The following is a 16,429-nucleotide window of genomic DNA, read 5'->3' on the forward strand; positions in this document are numbered from 1 at the left end:
AATAAAATTGAACAATAAGAGCAATATTCTTTGCTCCTCACTTTTTTCTCAAAGATTAACCCAAACTTGTACAAAAATTACAACTTCTGAGACGTTTTTAACATAACTTTTAACAATATGTTTCAGATCATTAAAATAAAATTATTAAATATATTTCTTAAATCATCTTAGAATTTATGATATTCAACAAAACTTTCTTCAAAACTGATGATTGTCTTTCTGTTGCTTCTACAAAATTATTTTCATGATTTTTCCGTAAATTTTTCTATGTTGTGAGGTTATCCTACCCTACTCATTACATGTTTTTGCTATTTAACTCACTTTGCAAGAAAATTTAGTCAGAATGGGGGAATTTAGGAGAAAATAGTATCAATTGAACGAACAATTTACTGGCAGAGATAAAATTAGAACTGATAACGTCTAAATAGTACCATATAATTTGTACATTTCTCCGATAGGTTCCCTTGTTCAGTTACTACAGTAAGCCAGCTCAGCAAAAACGCAATTTTGGCATTATTAACTATCATTTTTTTTGTAAAAGAGTTATTAAATCGCTTTTTATTCTTTTTTTTTGTTGGAAATTTTCTCAAAAAAGTCTAAGTGAGAAAAAATTGGTTCTATTTAAATCATTCGAAAGCACATGTATAAACTGAAAACCTAAAAGCGTGTTTTCACGTTGATTTCTTAGAAAAAAATAAGAGCTGCTCTATTGTTCATTATTTGAAAACCTCCAGAAGTAGAAATACGCAAGGGAACTTAAATCCATATTTCTGCATTATTTGAAAACATCTACAAGATCGCTTTTTCAAAAAAACGATTTAGGAGGAAAAATCAAGGTACAAAATGTAACAATTGAATTTTTTAAGCAGTATTTTGCGAAATTTACTGAGCAGAAAATTCTTTAGTTCTATCAACTTTTCTAATTGATAAAAAATAGAAGCTAACCAGAATAAAACGTTTACTGTGTCTAATTAAAAATTTTCAAGTTAAAATTTATATAATTAGGAGATCCTACATCTGGTTCTGCTAAAGTATCAGTTTGATTAGAATTTTTCAGCAATCGTCATATTATTTTTTCTAAAAATCTTTCTACATCAATTTTTTTTGTTTTTTTTTTAATCTAAAATAATGAAATGTAGATCTTGAAAGCAAACTATTTGATTCGTGCTCCATGTATCATCTTCCAAAAGATGTCAGAATTGGGTTTATTTTGCAAAAAAAGTCCTCAAAACACCTGATATTTCAAATAAAACTACCTATTATATCAAATGATAGAAAGTTCTTCAAGCGTGAAATTTATATATTGGATTTCTTCCCAAGTAATATTTTATAAGCTAAAATTTCAGAAAGTTTATCTCAAAAATCTTACTAAATTGAGTTTGTATCTCAAATTAGTGTTTTCTCAGTTTCTACTTCTTCTACTATCTTCCAACTTAATCCTATTTGAACAATATTTACTTTATTTCCATCTGAAACTTAATTTTAGATGGAAAAATGTATCATTTCAACGAACATCAATAATCCGAAGCAAAAGTAAACCTTAAATCCTTTTCTTACAAACTCCAAATGATTTTCTCAACCTGATAACTGTATGTTGCTGTTTCAACTCTGAACTTCTAAAATGAAGTAATTTTTTTGGTTGAGAATGTTGTATATGATTAAATTGAAGTTTCTAAAAGTTACCAAAAACGTATATTATTCCATCCTTTCTCGGTCAGTTATCATTTTATATATGAAACAGTAGAAAACCAAAATTCTGACTAAATCAACTCCCATTATCTGCTGAAAATTGCACTACACTTTGAACACTTTTACAGGCACTAAACAAGCAAAATTTTAAGATAGTAACTAGGCAAAACCTTTCAATTAGTCGATGTTTTATAAATATCCAGTTTTTTATAATTTTTCAACAAATACTTAAGGACTCATTGGCGTATGTTTTAAACTTTTACTACAAACTTATCGCAACAAAAGCTCCGGAAGCTTGCAATCAATGGAATTTTTGCTGTAGATTAAAAATTTTTTGATCGATTTTCCTTGAAAGTTTCACGTAAATTTGATTTCAATTGTTGCTGGTTTTATTTGAATCAGAACAATCGAATAAACAAATAAATGACAGATCAAGAAAATTGATGAAAAACATTTTTAATTTTCAAAATTATCACAATTGTATAGACTTTTCAGATTCAATACATGCCACATTCAAGACATGCAACGCTTTCATTTCTATTCAGTGACGGTATCTCAATAAGTAAAAAAAAAACTTGAGGAAAAATGGGAGATTTGGAATGTCGCAAGTTTTTAGAAAAAAAGAGTTGAATGGCCTCAAAAGTGAATAAACGTAAATAAAAACGGTTATGTGAATTTCTTAACCAATTAATTTCAACGTGAAAGAAAATCAGAATGGATCTGCTATTTAACCTAGCTGAAAAAAAACATTCAATCTAACCATGGAGTTTTCAAAAGTTTTGCTATCAACCAATCAGAATCGAGCATAACTTATGAGGAAATTTTTATCTTTTTTGATTTCAACCAATCAGATTCGTGATTCAATGGTCGTGAAAATTTCAACAATTTTAATATTAACTAACCAGAATTAAATTATACTTCTCACGGCTTTTTCAACAGTTCTGATATCAAACAAATGAGCATTCCTTCATAGGTAATATTTGTGGTAATAACCAATCAGAATGAATTATTCACAGATTTTAAAATACTTTGTAAATCAGAATCAAACTATGTTTATGAAATTTTCGAATCAATCAATTTCATTGAACTTTACTAACATAACTAACATACACAATTGATACCAAAGTGAGAAAAACGAGATTTCGTATCTGGTTTATATTATTTTTTTGATACTAAATTCAAAATTTTATCAAAATTTTTTCAAAATTTTCTCTTTCGCAACAAAACCTCAAAAAAAAAATAATTACCCAATTCTCCATTTTATCAATTTCTCTTCGGTATATTGTATAATAAACAACTGGAAATCTTTTAATTTTGGATAATCGATTAAAAGATAATCTGACAAATCTACTTTTTGCATTTGTATCAAAATCAAAACAGTAATCGAGATGATGTTCTTTATCTTCAATTATTGTTTCATAGGCTCTTCCATTGTTTTGTTTTTTACTAATCGACCACTCAATCTGAGTACTCTTCTAATTAAAAACATTGTTGAGAAATTGGACGGTACTCGTCTTTTCTGAAATCTCCTTTCCATCTTTTTGACAAAAGTACTGAATCTAAACAAAACTAATAAAAACATTCGTCATCTGTCTATCACTCTTGTTGTTTTTGCAGTAGTTAAATTTTAAAATTTGATGAAAGTCCTATTCAGGCTTTGAAAACTCTTTTGATAGAAACATTTTTCCTACTGAAAAAAGAAAAGAAACTTGAAAAAGCTCAAATTGTTGTACCATTTTTATTTATTTTGTAATAACAATCACTATAAAATGTTTTACCCTATTTGAGATGGAAAAATGTATCATTTCAACGAACATTCAGTTATCCGAAGCAGAATTAAACCTGAAACCCTTTTCTTAAAAACTCCAAATGGTTTTCTCATTCTGATAACTGTATGTTGCTGTTTCAACTCTGAATTTCTATATTTTTTATTAACATTTTTCTCATTAATTTTTAGGAATTTAGGAGTCTAATTTTGAGTCTAATTAATTTTTAGGAATTTCATGCAGCCAGTTAAAAGCTCAAATTAGAGAAAAACAAATTGGATACAACCAATGAAATTCAGATATTCGAAAAATAATGATAATGTTTTCAACTAACTATACATTTTGTTTGTAATTTTGTTCAAATAAAACAAAATTTACTTCACGTTTGATAAATAAATAATTAAATGAATTTGTCTGTAGTTTCCTAATCAAATGCTGGAAAATCAATTAATAATTGGATAGTGTTTTATGTCAGTTTTGATTGAATTTTATGTTTTTTTTTGTCTCATTTTTCCTCAGATATCCTAGCTTTAATATTCACTTGAGTTACAAAAAAAAACTGTTTTGAGCCCACAATACTTCAATTAACAAGGATACAAAACATAACAAAACATTACTTATGTTTACAATTATCAACAAACATTAAGTCTTCCAAAATTTGGGACAGTACTTTGAATTCGTTCAAAGTATAGTTGACATAGGCAATTTGTTTCATTGCATCATTCTCTTTTGCAGTGAAGAGTCGAATCTGAATGAAGGGAGATTTGATAAGATTGTACTTCTTTATTGTGACACACGCCCTCGTCAAGTTGTATGTTGCTATTTCATATACTCTATTACATATAACGAGCTCCTGATGCATAGTTGATTCTTTGCCAGATTTGACTTCATATAAAGGGACGAATCCAAGATTTTCAGTATCGTGATTAGTATTGGTTTTCCGGATTGTCGATATGGCTTCTCCTTTTTATCAATAAGTTAGACTTATTGGGATTTTCCAAATTGTACCAAATCAATCATTTTTTAGTAGTTGAAAGCACGGTTCAAAATAAATTTCCCCTTGTAAGATTTTTGAAACCGAACAAATCTCCCAACTCTTGTTTGATTTTTTGAGAATCCAAACAATCAAACAAGAGTTGGGAGATTTGTTCGGTTCCAAAAATCTTACAAGGGGAAATTTATTTTGAACCGTGCTTTCAACTACTAAAAAATAATTGATTTGGTACAATTTGGAAAATTCCAATAAGTCTAGTTTGTCTTATTGGAATAAGTCTAGTTTGTCAATAAGTCTAGGCTTCTCCTTTTTATGTTTATTGATAAAAAGGAGAAGCCATATCGACAATCCGGAATATAATTGGGACTAGTGTCTCTTCTTGGGTACATTTTTGAAGAGCAATTTGATCAGATCAGAAGAGTTAAGAGAATTGATTCTGAGATTTATTGAAAATGGAATTAAACAAAATGAGTCTTTGTGATTTCCATATATGGAAGTAGCATCAAATATGGATTATTTTGTATTAAAATTTTTATAGATCGAAAATGCCTAGTATTGCAAAAAAACTACTAATTCGGAAAAAAATCAAGAGACATTATCTAAGTTCTATTCAAAAACCTGCTTTCACACAAACTCATGGTTCAACGTTTCTGCACAGAATTCAAAATGTTCAAAGTTCAATAATGGACAGTATTTGTTGAAAAAAATTAGTTGTTTTATTGATGGTGTTATGTATTTTTTATTAGTGATCATGTCAATTTTTTAATGAAAATTTAAAAAAAATTTGATAATCCACTATTTTCTCTCTTATGCTTACGAAATAATCGAAAAATTTTAAAAAGGAAAAAATATACCGTTACTAAGGAATTTGCAAAAATCGTTTCATACTTGTTTACAAGATGTAATGTTTCTTCTGATTTTCAAGAAGCTGCAAAAAACGTTTCAAATTGTTTAACAAGTTGCAAAAATGTTTCAATTTTTCAACAAGATGCGAAATGTTTTTCACTTTTTTGAGAAGATGCAAAAAGTGTTCATTTTTTTTTGACAAGATGCGAAAATTGTTTCACTTTTTTTCGACAAAATGCGAAAAAGGTTTCAATTTTTTGACATTATGTGAAAAGTGTTTCATTTTTTTTCCTACAAAATGCAAAAAGTGTTTCAATTTTTTCTACTATGTGCGAAAAGTGTTTGAGTTTTTTTGACACGATACAAAAACCATCAGGTATTTCTTGTGTACAAATTTTCTAGTGTTTTTTGTAATATGTGTGCGAAAAGAAAATTAATCAAGCTTCTTAATATTTGTGCGAGTTCGGAGCGCTAAATTAGGTTGTATTCTAATTGTTTTTCATTGATTTACTCTGAACCTCTCATCTATTCTCATAATTAAAATGAAATTGAAGAAATTAATCAATAACAAAGAACGAAGTTAGTACCAAACAACAAATATTTACAAAAATATTCAATCAAAGAGCTGTCGAGCAGCAGAAGAGTTCTGGAGGATGTTCTCTAAAGAAGGCAGAGCTGGACGAGGTTCCATCGATGGTGGTTAATGTGGAGCTGGAGGCGTCATTGTTTCTGAGAAACCCTCATCTTCATCTTTTGTGAGGGGGTTTTCGGCAGATCCCATCTCATCCTTCCAAGGAAAGAGGAAGTTGTCGACTGGTTGAGCCACATATCTAGAGTCAGAAGTGTCGGGATAGTTCATTCCCACGTGCTCAGCCATTTGCTCCATCATTTCCCTTTCTCAAAGTTGGTTCTCTGTCATGGGTATTGCATCATTTGATGTTCGTTCAAATCCCTGCGCATCACTTCCACCATGTGCCAGACTTGAATTGGGATGTCCATTTGTGCCAGAAAAACTCCAGAGGCTGTTTCTCGCTCTTGAATTTGTAATAGATTAGGCGAAAGTTCTACTTTAGATACTTTTTACACATTGTCGTTTTCACATCAAAAATTTTTGTTATTGGAAAAAAACAAAATGTAAAAGTATCTAAAATGGAACTTTGTTTCCGTTTGGACACGACTTTTATACATTAATTCCATAAAAGAAAGCTGAAATCTGATTCGACACGAATACAATCCAAATTAAGAAAATCAATTCTGAATGGTTAAACACACACATTCGAGTTGAAGGCACCCCTCACTCCTAACTAAAATTCATTTCATTTTCAACTAAACTACCGTCAACTACCTGCTATCTCAGCACTAAATCATTCAATTTCAACTTATATACCGTCAGCTACATCCTCTCTCAGCTCTATATCATTCTGGTTTTTACTCTTTTACTCCACTTATTGCTCAAATTGATCTTTTCAGTGCAAAACAGCAACCTCATGTACTATTTAGGATTTTCGCCTGATCTAGTACAAATTCAAGTGCGAGAAACTGGAGTTTTTCTGGAACGAATGGACATCTCAATTCAAGTTTGGCACATGGAAAGGATGCGCAAGGATTTCAACGAACATCATACGATGCAAGTACCAATGACAGAGAACCAAATTGGAGAAAAGCAAACGATGGAGCAAGTGGCTGAGCACGTGAGAATGGACTACTCCGACACTTTTGACTCTAGATATGTGGCTCAATCAGTCGACAATTTTCTCTTTTCTTGGGAGGATGAGATGGGATCCGCCGAAAACCCCATCACACTAGATGAAGATGAGGGTTTCACAGAAACAATGACGCCTCCAGCTCCACATTAACCACCATCGATGGAACCTCGTCCAGCTCTGCGTTCTTTAGAGAACATCATCCAGAACTCTTCTGCTGCTCGACAGCTCTTTGATTGAATACTTTTGTAAATATTTGTTGTTTGGTACTAACTTCGTTCTTTGTTATTAATTAATTTCTTCAATTTTGTTTTAACTATGAGAATAGATGAGAGGTTCAGAGTAAATCAATGAAAACCAATTAGAATACAACCTAATTTAGCGCTCCGAACTCGCACAAATATTAAGAAACTTGATTAATTTAATTTTTGCACACATATAAGGAAAACACCAGATCGTTTGTACACAAGAAATACCTGATGGTTTTTGTATCGTGTCGAAAAAACTCAAACACTTTTCGCCCTTTGTAGAAAAAATTGAAACACTTTTTTTTATTTTGTAGGAAAAAAAATGAAACACTTTTTCACATAATGTCAAAAAAATTGAAACGATTTTTGCACTTTGTGTTTGAAAATAATTTGATAAAATCAGTATTTAAATAAATTTTTCTGTAGTTTCCTAATCAAATACTGGAAAATCAATTGATAATTGGACAGTGTTCTATGTCAGTTTTGATTGAATTTCAAGTTTTTTTTTGTCTGATTTTTCCTCAGATATCCTAGCTCTAATGTTCACTTGAGTGACAAAAAACAGTTTGAACCAACAATACTTCAATTAACAAGGATACAAAACATCAGAAAGCATTACTTAGGTTTACAATTATCAACAAACATAAAGTCTTCCAAAATTTGGAACAGTACTTTGAATTCGTTCAAAGTATAGTTGACATAGGCAATTTGTTTCATTGCATCATTCTCTTTTGCAGTGAAGAGTCGAATCTGAATATGGGAGATTTGATCAGATTGTACTTCTTGATTGTGACACACACCCTCGTTAAGTTGTATGTTGCTATTTCATATACTTTATTACATATGTCGAGCTCCTGAAGCATAGTTGATTCTTTGCCAGATTTGACTTCATATAAAGTAACGAGTCCAAGGTTTTCAGTACCGTGGTTGCTGGTATTCCGGTTTGTCGATATGGCTTCTCCTTTTTATCACTAAGTAAGACTTTTGGGATTTTTCAAATTGTACCAAATCAATCAATTTTTAGTAGTTGAAAGCACGGTTCAAAATAAGTTCCCCCTTGTAAGATTTTTGGAACCGAACAAATCTCCCAACTCTTGTTTGATTTTTTGAGAATTCAATATAATTGGGACTAGTGTCTTTTCTTGAGTACATTTTTGAAGAGCAATTTGATCAGATAAGAAAAATTAAGAGAAGTGATTCTGAGATTTATTGAAAATGGAATTAAACAAAATGAGTCTTCGTGATTTCCATATATGGAAGTAGCATCAAATATGGATTGTTTTGTATGAAAATTTCATAAATCGAAAATGCGTGGGCGTTACTTCTACTATATAAATTCACAATTTTCAGCAAAAATTATTCTTCCCAATGGCAGCTGCTATGTGTCAAGTTCTTCCCAGCTTTTATTCAAATTACAGTAAAAACTTGCCTAATATTTCTGTTTTCAACAAGTTTTAAGATAAATACATACTAACCCAAGATTATTGTGCATCTACTCACAATTCTTTATGTTCTTTGGAGAATAGTAAGCTCCAAATTGTTTTATTAGGAAAATCTTTCAGCCAATTTTGCAGAGATTAGATAAATACATTTGCATATATCAAAAAATTGAATGTCTTTACAATTTGTTCAAACACAGATTCCATTCAAGTATTGTTACATCTAGCGGAGAAAAATCCAATCAGCTTAACCGAACAGTTCAACATAATTTACTATGGAAAGGAGGCAAAAAGGTACCTAGTATTGCAAAGAAACTACTAATTCTGAAAAAATTCAGGAGACATTATCTAAGTTCTAATCAAAAACTTGCTTTCACCCAAACTCATGGTTCAACGTTTCTGCACAGAATTCAAAATGTTCAAAGTTCAATAATGGACATGATTTGTTGAATAAAGTTAGTTGTTTTATTGATGGTTATGAATTTGTAATTTGTGATCATGTCAAATTTTTAATGAAAAATTAAAAAAAAATTTGATAATCTACTATTTTCTCTCTTATGCTTACGAAATAATCGAAAAATTTTAAACAGAAAAATATATACCGTTACTAAGGAATTTGCAAAAACGTTTTCATACTTGTTTACAAGATGTAATGTTTTTTTCTGATTTTCAAAAAGCTGCAAAAAACGTTTCAAATTGTTTAACAAGTTGCAAAAATGTTTCAATTTTTCAACAAGATGCGAAATGTATTTCTTTTTTTTTGACAAGATGCGAAAAGTGTTTCTTTTTTTTTGACAAGATTCGAAAATTGTTTCACTTTTTTTGACAAAATGCGAAAAGGGTTTAAATTTTTTTGACAATATGTGAAAATTTTTTCATTTTTTTCCTACAAAACGCAAAAAGTGTTTCAATTTTTTCTACAAAGTGCGAAAAGTGTTTGAGTTTTTTTGACACGATACAAAAACCATCAGGTTTTTCTTGTGTACAACTTTTCTAGTGTTTTTCCTAATATGTGTGCGAAAATAAAATTAATCAAAACTCTTAATATTTGTGCGAGTTCGGAGCGCTAATTTAGGTTGTATTCTAATTTTTTTTCATTGATTTACTCTAAACCGCTCATCTATTTTCAAAATTAAAACGAAATTGAAGAAATTAATTAAAAACAAAGAACGAAGTTAGTACCAAAGAATAAATATTTACAAAAATATTCAATCTAAGAGCTGTCGAGCAGCAGAAGAGTTCTGGATGATGTTCTCTAAAGAACGCAGAGCTCGACCAGGTTCCATTGATGGTGGTTAATGTGGAGCTGGAGGCGTCATTGTTTCTGAGAAACCCTCATCTTCATCTTTTGTGATGGGGTTTTCGGCGGATCCCATCTCATCCCTCCAAGGAAAGAGGAAGTTGTCGACTGGTTGAGCCACATATCTAAAGTCACAAGTGTCGGGTAGTTAATTCCCACGTGCGCAGCCATTTGATCCATCATTTGCATTTCTCCAAGTTGGTTCTCTGTCATGGGTATTGCATCATTTGAAGTTCGTTCAAATCCCTGCGCATCACTTCCACCATGTGCCAGACTTAAATTGGGATGTCCATTTGTGCCAGAAAAACTCCAGAGGATGTTTCTCGGACTTGAATTTGTAATAGATCAGGCGAAAACTCTACTTGAGATACTTTTTACATATTGTCGTTTTCACATCACAAATTTTTGTGATTGGAAAAAACAATGTGTAAAAGTATCTAAAATGGAACTTTGTTTTCGTTTGGACACGACTTTTACATATTAATTCCATAAATGAAAGCAGAAATCTGATTCGACACGAATACAATCCAAATTAGGATAATCAATTCTGATTGGTTAAACCCACACATTCGAGTTGAAGGCACCACTCACTCCTAACTAAAAATTATTTCATTTTCAACTAAACTACCGTCAACTACCTCCACTCTCAGCACTAAATCATTCATTTTCAACTTATATACCGTCAGCTACATCCTCTCTCAGCTCTATATCATTCTTGTTTTTACTCTTTTACTCCACTTATTGCTCAAATTGATCTTTTCAGTGCAAAACAGCAACCTCATGTACTATTTAGGATTTTTGCCTGATCTAGTGCAAATTCATGTGCGAGAAACTGGAGTTTTTCTGGAACGAATGGACATCCCAATCCAAGTCTGGCACATGGAAGTGATGCGCAAGGATTTTAACGAACATCATACGATGCAAGTACCAATGACAGAGAACCAACTTGGAGAAATGCAAATGATGGAGCAAGTGGCTGAGCACGTGAGAATGAACTACCCCGACACTTCTGGCTCTAGATATGTGGCTCAACCAGTTGACAACTTCCTCTTTCCTTGGGAGGATGAGATGGGATCCGCCGAAAACCCCATCACAATAGATGAAGATGAGGGTTTCTCAGAAACAATGACGCCTCCAGCTCCACAACAACTTACAGCGATGGAACTTCGTCCAGCTCTGCATTCTATAGAGAACCGCCAGAACTCTTCTGCTGCTCGACAGCTTTTTGATTAAATATTTTTGTTAACAATTGCTGTTTGGTATTAACTTCGTTCTTTGTAATTAACTATTTTCTTCAATTGCATTTTACTTATGAGAATAGATGAGAGATTCAAAGTAAATCAATGAAAAACAATTAGAATACAACCTAATATAGCTCTCCGAACTCGCACACATTAAAAAAAACGTGTTTAATTATCGCAGACATCTCAGAAAAAACACTAGAAAATTTGTACACAAGTAAGAAATACCTGATGGTTTTTGTATCTTGTCAAAAAAACTCAAACACTTTTCGCCATTTGTAGAAAAAAAATTGAAACACTTTTTGCTTTTTGTAGGAAAAAAATGAAACAATTTTCACATAATGTCAAAAAAATTGAAACTCTTTTCGCACTTTGTCGAAAAAAGTGAAACATTTTTCGCATCTTGTCGAAAAAAAAGAAACACTTTTCGCATCTTGTCAAAAAAAGTGAAACGCATTTCGCATCTTGTTGAAAAATGGAAATATTTTTGCAACTTGTTAAAAAACTTGAAACAATTTTTGCAGCTACTTGAAAGTCAGAAGAAACATTACATCTTGATTACAAGTTTGAAAAGATTTTTGCAAATTCCTTAGTAACGGTAAATTTTTTTCTTTTTTAAATTTTTTGATTAGTTTGTGAAAAATTGACATGATCACTAGTACAAATCCATAACTATCAACAAAACAATCAATATTGTTTGACCAATCCTGTTCATTTTTTGAATTTTGAACAATTTGAATTCTGTTCAGAAATGCTTTTGATTAGAACTTAGATAATGTCTCTTGAAATTTTTCAGAAAATAATGTTTCTTTGCAAAACTAGGTTCCTTTTCCGCTGCTTTCCATCGTAAGTTATGTTGAACTGCTCGATTGAGCTGATTGAATTTTTCTCCGCTTGATGTAACAATACTTGAATGAAATCTGTGTTCAAACAAAGCGTAAAGACAGTCATTTTCTTGATATATGTAAATATATTTATATAATCTCTGCAAAATTTAGCAAAAAGATGTTCCTATTAAAACCAAATAGAACTAACAATTCTCCAAAGAACATAACGAATTTTGAGTAGATACACAATAATCTGGGTTTACTGTGTATTTTTCGTAAAACTCGTTGGAAACAGAAATGAAAAGCGATTTTTTACCGTAACCTGAATAAAAGCTGGGAAGAGCTTGACACATAGCAGCTGCCATTGGGAAGAAAGATTTTTGCTGAGATTTGTGGTATTATATAGAAGAAGTAACGCCCACGCAATTTCGATCTATGGAAATTTCATACAAAACATCCATATTTGATGCTACTTCCATTTATGGAAATCGTGATGACTCATAATGTTTAATTCCATTTTCATTTAATCTCACAATCATTTGTCTCATTTCTCCTTATCTCATCAAATTGCTCTTCAATAATGTACACAAGAAAAGATTATTAGTTAGTTGGAAAGATTATCATTATTTTTTCGAATTTCTGAATTTCATTGGTTGTTTTCAACTTATTTTGCTTTAATTTGGGTCTTTGATTGGCTACATGAATTTCCTAAAAACTTATTAGACTCTAAATAAGGGAAAAACATTTTCTGATGATTGTTGTTACAAAATAAACAAAAATTGTACAACAGTTCGAGCTTTTTCAAGTTTCTTTGCTTTTTTCAGTACGAATGATGTTTCTATCAAAAGCATTTTCAATGCCTGAAATGGTCTTTCATCACATTTTACGGTTGAGATACTACAAAAACTACAAGAGTGGTAGACAGATGACGAAGATAGAGATTGTATTAGTTTTGACTAGATTCAATACTTTTGTTAAAAAGATGGAGAGGAGATTTAAGAAAAGAATAGTACTGTCAAATTTATCAACACGTTTTTATTTAAAAGAGTTAACTTAGATTGAGTGGTCGATCAGTAAAAACCAAAAATGGAAGAGCCTTTGAAACAAAAATTGAAGATAAGGAACATCATTTTGGTTACTGTTTTGAGTTTGATACAAAAGCAAAGTCTAGATTTGTCAGATTATCTTTTAACCGTTTATTCGAATTCAAAAGACTTCCAGATGTTTATATTACAGCATACCAAAAATAAAGTGATAAAAATGTATATTTTGGTAATTAATTTTTTCACTGGTTAAAAATAGTAAAAATCTAAAAAAACTATAAACCAGACGAGAAATCTCATTTATCTCAATTTGGTGTCAACTGTATATGTTAGTTATGTAGGAACAATTCAAAAAATTGATTGATTGGGAAGTTTCATAAACATCGTTTGGTTCTGATGTACAAAGTAATTTAAAATCTGTGAATACTTTATTCTGATCGGTTAATATCACGAATACTAACTGTGAAGGAATCCTGGATATCTAGAAACGATATCAAAATAGTTGGAAAATCCATGAGAAGTAGAACTCAATTTTGATTGGTTGACATTAAATTTATTGAAAATTCCATGACCATTGAAGCTCGATTCTGATTGCTTGATATCAGAAAAGATAAAATTTTTTTTATATTAATGCTCGATTCTGATTGGCTGATAGCAAAATTTTTGAAAACTCTATGGTTAATTTGGATGATTTTTACTTCAGCTAGGCTAAATAGCATATCCATTCTGATCTTCTTTCACATTAAAAACACTTTGTTAAGAAATTTGCTCTTTTTATTCACTTTTATTTATTTTTTGAAATTGATATATTGATATAATTTTAAAATTGATATATTTTCAATAAAAACATAGAAGAAATTACTGTGAATTATATTTTTTTACTGAAACTGAAAAGCCTATACAATTGTGATCATTTTGAAAAATTTCTGGTAAAAATTTTAAAGTTGTTTCATCAATATTTTTGATCTGTCTTTTATTTGTTTATTAGAAGGTTCTGATTGATGATAAAAGCAGCAACAATCGAGTTCAAATTGACGTGAAACTTTTAGTGGAAATTGATCCAAAAATCTTTACTCTACAATAAAAATTCCATTGGTTGCAAGCTTGCGGAGATTTTGTTGCGATGGATATGTAGTAAAAGTGAATCACATACGCCAATGAGTCCTTAAGTATTTGTTGGAATATTATGAAAAACACCGACTAATTGAAAGGTTTTGCCTTGTTACTATTTTGAAGTTTTCCTTGTTTAGTGCTTGTAAAAATATTCATAGTGTAGTGAATTTTTCAGCAGATAATGGGGGTTGATTTAGTCTGAATTTTGGTTTTCTACTGCTCCATAAGAAAATGATAACTGACCTATCAAAGATAAAAAAATATATGTTTTTGCCAACTTTTGAAAACTTCAATTCAATAATATACAACATTCTCAACCAAAAATTTACTTCAATATAGAAATTCAGAGTTGAAACAGCAACATACAGTTATCAGGTTGAGAAAATAATTTGAAGTTTTTTAGGAAAGGATTTTTGTTTTAAGTTCTGCATCGGATTAATGAATGTTCGTTAAAATGATACATTTTTCCATCTAAAATTCATTTTCAAATAAGTATTGTTCAAAATAGGAATGAGTTGGAGGATAATAGAGGAAACAGAAACTGAGAAAACACTAATTTGAGCCACAAACCCTATTTATTTCATTCAGATTTTTGAGATAAATTTTCTTTTTGAGAAATTCAGCTTATAAAATATTGCTTGAGAAAAATTCCAATATAAAAGTGTAATGTTTGGAAAACTTTCTATCATTTGAATAATTAGGTAAAATTAAATGAAAATTCAGATGTTTTGAGGACTTTTTTTTGCAAAGTAAACCCAACTTTGACATCTTTTGGAAGATGATACATGAAGCATGAATCAAATAATTTGTTTTCAAGATCTACATTTCATTATTTTGGATAAAAAACAAAAAAAATTGATGTTGAAAGATTTTTTGAGAAAATATTATAGCGATTGCTGAAAGCTTCTAATCAAACTGATACTTTAGCAGAACCAGATGTATATCTCCTAATTATATGAATTTTAACTTGAAATTTTTCAAATAGACACAAAAGAATTTTGTTCTGGTTAGCTTTAAATTTTTTTTCAATTAGAAAATTTGATAGAACTATGGAATTTTCTGCTTAGTAAATTTCGCAAAATATTGCTCAATAAGTTCAATTGTTACAGTTTGTGGATTGATATCCTTTCCTAAAGCGATATTTTGAAGAAGCGATCTTCTAGAAGTTTTTAAATGTTGCAGAAATATAAACTAAATTCCTATGCGTATTTCTACTTCCGAAACTTTTCAGATTATAAACAATAGAGTAGCTCTTACTTTATTCTAACAAATCAACGTAAAAATACATTTTTATGTTCTCAGTTTGTGCACGTGCTTTTCGATTGCTTTAAATAGCACCGATTCTTTCTCACTTAGACGTTTTTGAGAAAACTTCCGACAAAACTCAAGAACAAAAAGCGATTTAACATCTATTTTGCAAGAAAAGTGATAGATAGTTAATGGTGCCAAAAGTTGTAATATTGCTGAAATAGTTTACTGTAGCAACTGAGCAAGGGACCCTAACGGAGAAAATGTACAAGTTACATGTTAATAATTAGACGTTTTTAGTTGTAATTTTATCTCGGCCGGCAAATTGTTCGTTCAATGGATACTTTTTTCTCCTGCATTTCCCAATTCGGACTTAAGTTTCGTGCAAAGTGAGCTCAATAGCGAAAAATGTAACAAGTAGGATAACCTCGAAACAGAATAATTTACGGAAAAATCATGGAAATAATATTGTAGAGCATCATCAGTTTGAAGAAGATTTTGTTGAATATCATACAATCTAAGATACTTTTAAGAAAAATGTACCCTATTTTTTAACTATTTTTGCTGTAAAATTTTAATTTTTCATTAATGATCTGAAACATATTATTAATAATAAGGTTAAAAACGTCTCAGAAAATGTAAATGTTGTACAAGTTTGGGTTAACCTTTGAGAAAAAACTGAGGAGGAGTTGGATCATGGAATTTGATCTAGAAACTTCAATGAATATTGCTCTTATTGTTCAATTGAATTGAGGTTCTTAGGTGAATTCTCCTTGAATTGAACAAAAAACCAGTTAGTAACTCAAATGAAAGGTTAAAGAAAGAAAAACTTTGGATATTTTTTTTTCTCGAAAATAACGATTAATTACACTACTTTACTACACTTAACGATTAACTACACTAAGTATCACTTTTGATTCAGCTAATTTGAGCTTTATGTTCAGAGCCTTATGTAAAACACTTTTTAGCTAA

Source organism: Symsagittifera roscoffensis, chromosome 10 (assembly GCF_963678635.1).
Source record: "Symsagittifera roscoffensis chromosome 10, txSymRosc1.1, whole genome shotgun sequence".
Lineage (NCBI taxonomy): Eukaryota > Metazoa > Xenacoelomorpha > Acoela > Convolutidae > Symsagittifera > Symsagittifera roscoffensis.